We start from the raw sequence: 11,099 nt of genomic DNA on the forward strand, positions 1-11,099 counted from the left end.
GACCAAAGGTGGACATGATGGCGTCCCGCCTGAACAAAAAACTGGACAGGTATTGCGCCAGGTCAAGAGACCCTCAGGCAATAGCTGTGGACGTTCTGGTAACACCGTGGGTGTACCAGTCGGTGTATGTGTTCCCTCCTCTGCTTCTCATACCTAAGGTACTGAGAATTATAAGACGTAGAGGAGTAAGAACTATACTCGTGGCTCCGGATTGGCCAAGAAGGACTTGGTACCCGGATCTTCAAGAGATGCTCACAGAGGACTCATGGCCTCTGCCGCTAAGAAGGGACTTGCTTCAGCAAGTACCATGTCTGTTCCAAGACTTACCGCGGCTGCGTTTGACGGCATGGCGGTTGAACGCCGGATCCTAAGGGAAAAAGGCATTCCGGAAGAGGTCATTCCTACCCTGGTCAAAGCCAGGAAGGAGGTGACCGCACAACATTATCACCACATGTGGCGAAAATGTGTTGCGTGGTGTGAGGCCAGGAAGGCCCCACGAAGAAATTTCAACTCGGTCGATTCCTGCATTTCCTGCAAACAGGAGTGTCTATGGGCCTCAAATTGGGGTCCATTAAGGTTCAAATTTCGGCCCTGTCGATTTTCTTCCAGAAAGAATTGGCTTCAGTTCCTGAAGTCCAGAAGTTTGTCAAGGGAGTACTGCATATACAACCCCCTTTTGTGCCTCCAGTGGCACTGTGGGATCTCAACGTAGTTCTGGGATTCCTCAAATCACATTGGTTTAAACCGCTCAAATCTGTGGATTTGAAATATCTCACATGGAAAGTGACCATGATGTTGGCCCTGGCCTCGGCCAGGCGAGTGTCAGAATTGGCGGCTTTGTCTCACAAAAGCCCATATCTGATTGTCCATTCGGACAGGGCAGAGCTGCGGACTCGTCCCCAGTTTCTCCCTAAGGTGGTGTCAGCGTTTCACCTGAACCAGCTTATTGTGGTACCTGCGGCTACTAGGGACTTGGAGGACTCCAAGTTGCTAGATGTTGTCAGGGCCCAGAAAATATAGGTTTCCAGGACGGCTGGAGTCAGGAAAACTGACTTGCTGTTATCCTGTATGCACCCAACAAACTGGGTGCTCTTGCTTCTAAGCAGACGATTGCTAGTTGGATGTGTAGTACAATTCAGCTTGCACATTCTGTGGCAGGCCTGCCACAGCCAAAATATGTAAATGCCCATTCCACAAGGAAGGTGGGCTCATCTTGGGCGGCTGCCCGAGGGATCTCGGCTTTACAACTTTGCCGAGCTGCTACTTGGTCAGGGGCACACCCTGGCTGAGGAGGACCTGGAGTTCTCTCACTCGGTGCTGCAGAGTCATCCGCACTCTCCCGCCCGTTTGGGAGCTTTGGTATAATCCCCATGGTCCTGACGGAGTCCCCAGCATCCACTTAGGACGTCAGAGAAAATAAGAATTTACTTACCGATAATTCTATTTCTCGTAGTCCGTAGTGGATGCTGGGCGCCCATCCCAAGTGCGGATTGTCTGCAATACTTGTACATAGTCATTGTTACAAAAATCGGGTTATTATTGTTGTGAGCCATCTTTTCAGAGGCTCCGCTGTTATCATGCTGTTAACTGGGTTCAGATCACAGGTTGTACGGTGTGATTGGTGTGGCTGGTATGAGTCTTACCCGGGATTCAAAATCCTTCCTTATTGTGTACGCTCGTCCGGGCACAGTATCCTAACTGAGGCTTGGAGGAGGGTCATAGGGGGAGGAGCCAGTGCACACCACCTGATCCTGAAGCTTTTACTTTTGTGCCCAGTCTCCTGCGGAGCCGCTATTCCCCATGGTCCTGACGGAGTCCCCAGCATCCACTACGGACTACGAGAAATAGAATTATCGGTAAGTAAATTCTTATTTTTTGTGCTGTCAATTATAAAGGTTTCAATAAACAGTTGACTGTGACAATCACTCCTATAAAAGAAAATCATACAAGCAGCGGTTTTTAAATCAATAATTGTCAAAAGTTTAGCATGTTTATATGTTGTTTCATCAAATAATTATTCATTTTGAGTGTATCGAGTTTCTTTTGAAGTGATGTGTAGTAATTTCTACATGCTAAGCTACACAGTTCTGCATATCCAAAACTTAATATGCGTTTTACTGTTTTTCACGGGATACCCAATTATCTCAAAAAGTAGAGCCAATCTGGAAAAACCAATGTCATATTATGAATCATCACCCTTAAATTATCCTAAAAAGGACTGAAAAACTCTTGACTATAGGCATAATGTTGACCAGTGTTATGTACTGCTCCAGAATCGTAGCAACACTGACAGGGACTGAGTCTGGTTTTATGTGGTTTGTCCGGTCATTTTCATTCTTGTTACAGCAATTTTTTTTTTAACAGATGCTTTGTACACTGGAAATACAATTTGTTCAGTTATTGCATAACTTTATGAAAGTTGTGACACTGAGTAGACTTGGCTAAGAATACACTCTGTTACAGTAGGTTAAATATATAGAGGAGAGGACTGTATAGCGAATGACACTTGCATTTAATACAGAACTTATGTGTTACTGGACATTGGGACATTGGGGTAAATTTACTAAGGTGGGAGTTTTTTTTAGAACTGGTGATGTTGCCCATAGCAACCAATCAGATTCTACTTAACATGTAGCTGCTTCTAGAAGATAATAGATATAATCTGATTGGTTGCTATGGGCAACATCACCAGTTCTAAAAAAAAAACCTCCCACCTTAGTAAATTTACCCCATTATATTTTTTATCATGCAGTGTTCAGAGTTAACTCTAGGTAAGTGTATTTTCCCAGTATCCCTCTCTCCAGTAGCACTGATGCAAGTAACCCCTGTACTTTGGGATAACTCCCCCCTGCCTGCACTGCTGCAACAGCTCTTATCATTAGTGTATACAACCAAGAGCACAATACCGTTTTACCATCTGCTTCTCTCAGCAGTCAAAGCCAGAACAATAAGCATTGCAGGGAACAGTTAAGGCCCAAACACACTTGCCAATAAAATGAGCGACATCGCTAATTTTCCCCCTCCCTGAGCGACGTTGCTCCTTTTATCGGCAAGTGTGTATGCCGGCAGTGACGACCGTCGCGCTGTCGGCAGTGCATGTATGCTCTATCTGGATGGTCGTCCAGGAGCTGCATGCACGGCCGGTGGAGGCATGACATCACTGAGCGATATGAGCGGTCATATCGCTCAGTGTGTACAGGCGGCCGCCGACCGGCCGGCCCGGGAGGGGGAAACACTAGACGACGATGCTCACAAAAGGACATCGTCTAATGTGTATGGACCTTTATACCCACTTTGGGGTTCCATATCATGGGACCCCCAATGTTCTACTAGTTGGAAAATGAGTGGTGACGTTGAGTAAAACTTACATTTCAGCTGGAGTTACCCTTAAGTACCCACAGCGCAAAGTGTATTATTCTTACAAACAAGATAACACCTTCTGAGAGACAAGGATGTGCCTGTGATGAGGCAACTGTCTCAGGCAGCCAATTCTAGGAGGGCACAGAATGTAGAAAATCACATTTAAGAAACAAAACAAAAACAACCCTTATTGCATTGGTATATAGCTATTGATGGATAAACTAATATTTTTAACATACATTACAGTAATGTAAATGTTTATGTGGGTATGATAACTGCTGGCTCATGAAAAACTTAACCCAGCAATGTGTTTGTTTTTGTGTGTGGATTCAGGGCCTTTTTCTGCTGTATGGTACATCATAGCCTACTGTAGGTAAGGTTACATTACATTGATTTAAATAACATGATCTTACCTAATGTAGAGAAAAACTTGTCCTCACCAAATATATTATGCAATGAATAACTGTAGTTTGTTTGACTCCAGGAAATTCATACAGAATGAAAATGTCTATTGATATAAAAGCGGTTCCACATCAGACCCAAGGGATTTCTTTTTTACGCTGACTTTCTCTATTGACTGTTTTCTCTGCAGATTTGCCATGTGTCTCTGTCATTTTTATTTTGTGTCAGTTGTCAAAGTCCTCTGCTTCCCTCTGTGCCTTTCTCTGGTAATGTATCACTGCCCCCCAGCCTCACCATTCTCCCATTAAATCCCACTGCATGGCCTCTTGTTTCACGATCACTATTTCTTCTTCTATTTATTGTCTTCCTTTTTTCAATCAAGACTCAATAATGCAAACTTTTTCTTTGTGCATATTTCCAGATGCATATCACCTATTTATTAACCTTCCTTTCCCTATTTACAGCTATATCACAGTTCCAATTATTTACCAATATAACTTTTTAAGATTGTTTCTCTGTTCCACATCTAGTCCCTATTTCACTTTTTCTCACATCCACCTTCACCCTTCCCTCTCTTACCTCCCTGTCTCCATTCTTTCAGAGTCCTAGCCATGTCACTGGAAATGTTCTCTGTACATAGTCCTACACTGCTTATCGACTCTGGCTGGCTGTATTAGGCTGTAAAACCACAAACTTGAGACAGTGGCATCCTCTCCCCACCCTCATTTTCTCCACACCCTCCTGATCGCAGTTACCTCCTCCACAGTAGCTGAGGTCCATAGGCAAAGATTAGGGACAGTTGTTCAAGTCAGATAAAAATGAACTTACAGTAGTTGGCCTGTCAGCTTTCTCCTGAGCACTGTACAGCAGGGTTTCACAGCAGCAAATATATAGCAATAATTCAGACTACTATGGACAGTATTAGGGCATTGTATTTGGATTTCAACATTAATGTTTTATTGGCGAAGACTAACTCATTAGTTATGAATGGATGTTTAAGACGACATAAGTGTCAGTGGAATAGCAAAATATGAGATGACTGAGTCGTGGCACACCGAAACCCCTGATTGCACATCAGTATACCTGTCAACTGTTCCGATTCCAGCGTGACAGTCCCGTTATTTGGACACTGTCCTGCTCTCCCTCCCATGGGCAGCAGTGTCCTGCGGGTGGGGGGCAGTTGGGGGAGCCTTTGATCACCCGACGCTCTGCAACGCAGCGAGTGATCTCTGAACACATGCCGTGCGCAAGTGGACAGTATGTATTCAGGGCTCTGAGGGGAGCCGGGGGTTGCCCAGCTGCTCGGGGAGCGCTTGGCATGCTCCCAAACCCAAAATGACGGAAAATCGGGTCCATGGTGCGAGACCACGCCCACTAAACAGAAGCTACACCCCTCCCACCTGATGTCACACCCCTTTTTCAGGTCACGACCCCTAACATTGAAAAGTTGGGAGGTATGCATCAGTGATATGAAGGATTATTGTAATCGGCACAAGGGAGTCTGATAAGGATGTTATAGCCATGTTTATTTATTTATTTATTTATGAACAGTTTCTTATACAGCGCAGCAAATTCCGTTGCGCTTTACAATTGGACACAAAACTGGGTAATAACAAATAGTCATAGAGGTAGGAAGGCCTTGCTCACAAGCTTACAATACATGTACTAGAATTATATGAAAGAGACCCTATTTCAAGGCTCTGCTTTCATAAACCACAGAATATACTCTTCCTCCTCGCTCTGTCCACCAATTCAGAGTTAAGCCCTGTCACCATTGGGTTAATAATTAGATTTCTACAGTGGTTTGCAGTTCCCCAATAAGGCCTTAAATTGAGATTGGGGGTCATTCATACCTGATCGCTGCTGTGCGTTTTCGCACAGCGTGAGATCAGGTCCTATATGCGTATGCACCGCAATGCACTGGCGCAATGCACTGCAGCAACATACATCAGCGCCTAGCAACGGGAACGCGCAGGCGTTCTCAAGGAGATAGATAGGAAGAGGACGTTTGTGGTTAGCAACTGACCATTTTCAGGGAGTGTCCGGAAAAATGCAGGCGGCTCAGGCATTTTCAGGGAGGGTGTCTGACATCAGCTATGGCCCCGATCATCAGGATTCTATCGCCCAGGAAGAGTAAGTCCTGGCCTGCGCAGAGACTGCACGAAATCTGTTTGTACAGCTCTGCTACACATGCGATCGCACACTTGCACAACGAAAATACACTCCCTCAGTAGGCGGCGACTATCTGATCGCAGGGCAGCAAAAATCGCTGCCTAGCGATCAGGTCTGAATTAGGCCCATTGTATCATGCAGAGAATGGGCAACTTTAACCTTTTAGGGCAAACAGGACACTAGTATTTGCTGAGCCAATGCCTAGAAGTGTGTATATAAGCTTATTGAGGAGAGCAACTCATGGGCCTCATTCTGGAACAGATGAACAGATGATGTACTGAAGGCATTCAGCTATACCTCTTCCCAAGCACACATGTGTTGAAATGACAGCCAAGGCTTCCCTGGATGTGTGATCACTGACTGTTTGACTTCACTGAATTGAATTCCTGAAATTGAGTTTTGTAAATCAATATTGTATTGGTCAACTGTTGTGGTGTTTCTTTGCTGTTCATATAGTAATTCCTTGACATCGAAAAGAACATTTATTCCCACCGGGAACAAGCCCCCTTGACAAAGAGGTACATATGTACCATGTGTGCCACCATTTTCCTGATCTGTGACAGACTATCCTGGCCAAGAAGAATACCTGGAAACCCCATGAAATATACTTTGGCTCTTTGGTGTATGTTCCTATGGAGCATTTTAATGTATAAACAGTATGTATGGAGTTGTTTTATGGCATTAAGCTATTGCACTTAGGGGGTCATTCCGACCCGATCGCTCGCTGCAGTTTATCGCAGCGCAGCGATCGGGTCGAATCTGCACATGCGCCAGCGGCCGAAGGCCGTTGTATTGTTGCGATCGCCTCTGCCTGATTGACAGGCAGAGGCGGTCGCTGGGCAGGAGGGGGCTGGATGGCGGCATTAAGCCGCCGTTTAGAGGCAGCGGTCCGGCCAACGCAGGCATGGCTGTGCTAAATTCGTCTTCCCGGTCACTGTACGCAGAAAACGACACCCAAAAAACTCATGTTGACCTTTTGACCTATCGACCTAGCACATGTCGACCTAGAAACCCTGTCGACCTTCAAACCCTGTCAACCTAGTGTCGTAGCAATAATCAATAATTTAAATGATATGATTCAGATTGGATAGCTATCTTGTAGAACATACACTGATATAAATATACACATAATTATAATAATCTTATATATATTATATAAATATATATTATATATAATATTATTATAATTATGTGTATATTTATATCAGTGTATGTTCTGCAAGATAGCTATCCAATCTGAATCATATCATTTAAATTATTGATTATTGCTAGAGTCATTATAGATCTGTGTGAAACCGGATACATTTGTTGCTATATAGTTAAAACTAAAATAAATGTTTAAGGAAGTAAGTGTAAAGCACAAACGTAGTCTGGCCTGGTTGTAAATGTTTATACAGAAAGAAACTGTGTGTTGTGTTAAGTGAGCGATTATAGTTAATATTGCTCACATTTATAGAAGTTGTGGGATTTGTTTAATTGCGGACGTACGGTTTTGTACACGTGTCTCGGACAAAGTACAGGACTGTGCACGCAGCGTAAAAGACACTCACGGTCGCGTGTTTACGCAAAGTGCGTAAGAGTACGGGCGCTAAGTACAAATTACATAATAGTATCGTTTAGTTAAAAGGTGGGACAATAGCACAAAACTGCCCGGTTTCTAAAGCAGATTAGTATAAAACTTTTTGTTTAAACTGTATTGCCTCTGGGGGTAAAGCTGCTTATCTGAATGAATCAAAATTTTCTGTACAGAAAAGACAAAGTGTACTTGAGCGAGCGAACGTAGGAGTGAGTGGAACTGAACCCCGGAAGTCGGGTCCCGTGGTACACCAAGTAAGCGGAGGCTTGGTGGCGTGAAGTGGCTAGTTCATGTTAATATAGATTGAAATACGCAAATCGTGAGGAGATTTGCAGAGGAGCGTAATAGGGAATTGTGTATTGTGTAGTATTGAAGTAAAAGGGTTTTTTGTTACGCTCCGGCTGAGGTTTCGCAGCTTGTGATTCGATTCCAGTGGTCGTACAGCAGATAAGTAACATGTACCTATATGCTGTGCGATTGGACCGTGCGTTTGTGGGTGCGATATATATAGCGCAACTGGATACCCCTTTACGACCTTTTGCGAAAAATCGCGGTATCATTAACGCTGTATAGAGCATACGCAAGCGTGATTTGTGTATAATAAAGTGCATTGGGAGTTTTCGCTGGTCTCTCTCAGGAAAATCTCCAACGACCGATACTTTACTGGAAAGGGTAAGTTATTCTTAAAAACTTCCAGTAAATATAGGTCAGATAAGGCCCTAGGTTGGGTACATTGCCTTCGCTATCGACAGTGTATGGTAGTACTGGCCAACGTGGGCGTGAGCGAGTGAAAGCGTTAGGTGTCTTTCACCGTCTATCTGCAGTGTGCATTGGGGATTGCGTTTATTGACAAAAAGTCTGCGATGGGATCCAATTGCACAAGCAGTGGGCGTTTGGTAACTAGGGTTCAGGTTGAGGTGCCGCGGCCCAGGGGGTCAGCGAGGTTTATTATGTGTGAAAAATATGGGTCACACACGGAGGCTTTTTGCAATGAATGGGTATGTATGACTGACAAAGATAGGGTACCATTCCCTAAAGTGGGCAGCTTTGAACCAGAGGTATTGCAGAACTTAAGGATAAGAATATGTCTGATAAAATCCCGAAAACAAAGGGTCAGACATACAAATTGTTTAAACCTGTGACAGCAAGAGGGGTTGATGAGTTTGATACTAAGGTATTGCAGGTGGTATGTCTAACCAAAGTCATATAAGACAAGAATGGAAATATAAGAACTGTTTGAACTTGTAGCAACAATAAACAAGTAGGAAGAAGAAAAAACAGAATGCAAGTACACCGCCATATGTAGATGTGGAAGCAGTTATGGCCAGCATACAAACTATAGAAAATAATAAAAATATGAAAAATATGACTGTAACCTATATATGTACTAATGAATGTTGAAGTTTTATTTAGGAGGAGAAGGTGACCTGATTGTTTTCAGCCATTTCTCATGTACCCAGAGGAGTATCCAACCGGTAAAAGAAGAGCAGTAGCCTGTGGGGGAAGTGGCTGAGATTGATGGCTGGGATAGTCCCAATAGCGATACGATAAACACAGAATTTTTTTTAAGGGGAGTAGACCAAGTAGAGAATCACTTCCCCGTAGTGCCTAATCCAGTTGTCAAATTTTTATAAAATCTTCTCCACCTCTACAAACTCATCTGTCACCAACTTCTATTCTGTTTCTCTACAGTTTTCCTCTTCATCTTTTGTGTTCACACAGGGTGGTACAATACATGGACCCAAGTACAGTTCAAACTCCACATGCCTAGGCCCTTCAGAGTTCTGCCCAAACCCTGTATATCTCAACAGCACGATGACACCAGTATTACTGCAGTGTGCCTTGTCATGCACAAAGGGTGGAGAATGGGAATACTGGTGAAGGGAAATTTTGTATAGACACTGATATGCCTGTTGGTGAATGGCAAACCTGACATTTTCTTTTTCATTTTCTTCTTCTTTCTCTCCTCTAGAGATGTTTCTTTTTTCTTTTCTTTTTGAGTTATGCTCATGGTACGCTACATTGCAAACACACGATAGTTAAATTAAGATACAAAAAAATTGTGTTCCCTACAGGAAAAGGCAGTCTGGAGGACAAAGGGGTATGGCCAGGAGTCCTCAGGACTGTGGGCAGGTGGATACGGTAAGCCAGTAGCCCCCAGAGCATACCTTCCAAGTCTAGCTGAGGTGGCACACGGTCTGACTCATCTAGGCAAAGAGGGTAGGTGCAGGCTGATGAGAGCCTACTGGTGTGCGCCAGGATTCTATTCTCATGCAGGTAAGAGAGCAATGACCTGTCTTGCTTGCTTGAGGAAGAATATTGGTAAAGCAATAGCAACAGAGCCATCCCATATCCCTCCTGCAGACGGATCTTTTCAGGAAATACAAATCGACTTCGTACAGTTAACACCCTTTAGGAATTATTGTTATGTATTGGTGTGCACTGATGTTTTCTCAAACTGGGTAGAGGCATTTCCTGCCGCCACGGATGCTGCTGTGTTTACCGCAAAGGAAAATTGCGCTGAAATTTGTGTGTAGATAATAGTACGCCTAGAAGTAGGAGCAAAGTTTGAAATTGTACTATTGTGATCATAGATACTGCCACTAGTATTATGTAGCTTCGGAACCACTCCCAGATCTTCACTTAACGAATCACCCTCTTCGAAAAAAAAAATTGTTTTGGCATTTGTTTCTTTTTTTTGGTTGTTTTTGGAAGACAACCTCATGTCATGATTGATCCGCACAATGATCAGAAATACACCAATGAGGTGACAGTACAGTACCTTGTTGAGATGAGCCAGCATTTGAGAACTTGACAAAAGAGCTTGAAACTGTTGATTGCTGGTATGCCAAATACTAACTGTCTTGATTGTGAACCAAGAGACTGTGTGATTGTTCTTATGCTCAGGTTGCCTAATAGACAGGTGGGAAGGACCATACCAAGATTTGTTGACAGCACTAAAGGTCGCCGAAAGAGAGACTTGGGTCCACTCGTCCCACTGCAAGAAGGTCGCTGACCCGGAGAGAACTCATGACAAAGTAGTTTATTGCTCACATTCATCGAGTTTGTGTGTTCGAAGTGAACTGTGTGTTCCAAGTAAACTGTGTGTTCAAAGAGCAAGGTGGAGAGTAAAGTGAACTGTGTGTTCCAAGTGAACTGTGTGTTCAAAGAGCAAGGCAAAGAGATCGCAAAAGTATCACCAGAGACTCTGTTCCGTGAAGACTGAGAGGCGGCACTGTTGAACACTACCTGAGCGTACTAAAGGACTGCAGAAAGACCAGACATTGTAATTGATTTGTTATGAACAAGAGTTGTTTTGTTCTGTTTCTCTTTTCTCTCTTTCCCGCTGACAAACATTTATTTTTCAGAATATTCTATTTTTGCGAGGCTTTTCTTTATGAGGAGTCGAGTGTGGGACTGGAACTGGTTCTGTAGGAAGGAGTGATCTCCTTATAGGATCCCAGGATTAGCCGATCAGTTTGCTAAAGTCAGAGAAAAATCAAAGTTCTAGTAGTTATGGAGTTCAGAGGTAATCAGGAACAATCAGACAATGGCTATTCACACATTGCAGATAAAGAGCTCATCAATA

At 43.7% G+C, this 11,099-nt stretch overlaps 1 protein-coding gene across 3 annotated transcripts in view; it reads right to left on the reverse strand.

The window, feature by feature from the left end:
• The window catches only part of NFE2 (nuclear factor, erythroid 2), a 113,468-nt gene extending 109,040 nt beyond the window's left edge, over positions 1-4,428 (reverse strand). Inside the window, exons 1-2 of one of the 3 annotated variants that reach the window (XM_063952175.1) lie at positions 4,342-4,428; positions 3,369-3,491 (exon numbers count right to left, since the gene is read on the reverse strand). The gene's annotated coding sequence lies outside the window, so the exon portion shown is untranslated. The remainder of the gene's footprint in view (positions 1-3,368; positions 3,492-4,341) is intronic. The other 2 variants (XM_063952172.1, XM_063952174.1) reach the window with 2 other exon arrangements.
• Between the last annotated feature and the right edge of the window lie 6,671 nt (positions 4,429-11,099).

The sequence above is a fragment of the Pseudophryne corroboree genome, chromosome 2, assembly GCF_028390025.1.
Source record: "Pseudophryne corroboree isolate aPseCor3 chromosome 2, aPseCor3.hap2, whole genome shotgun sequence".
Lineage (NCBI taxonomy): Eukaryota > Metazoa > Chordata > Amphibia > Anura > Myobatrachidae > Pseudophryne > Pseudophryne corroboree.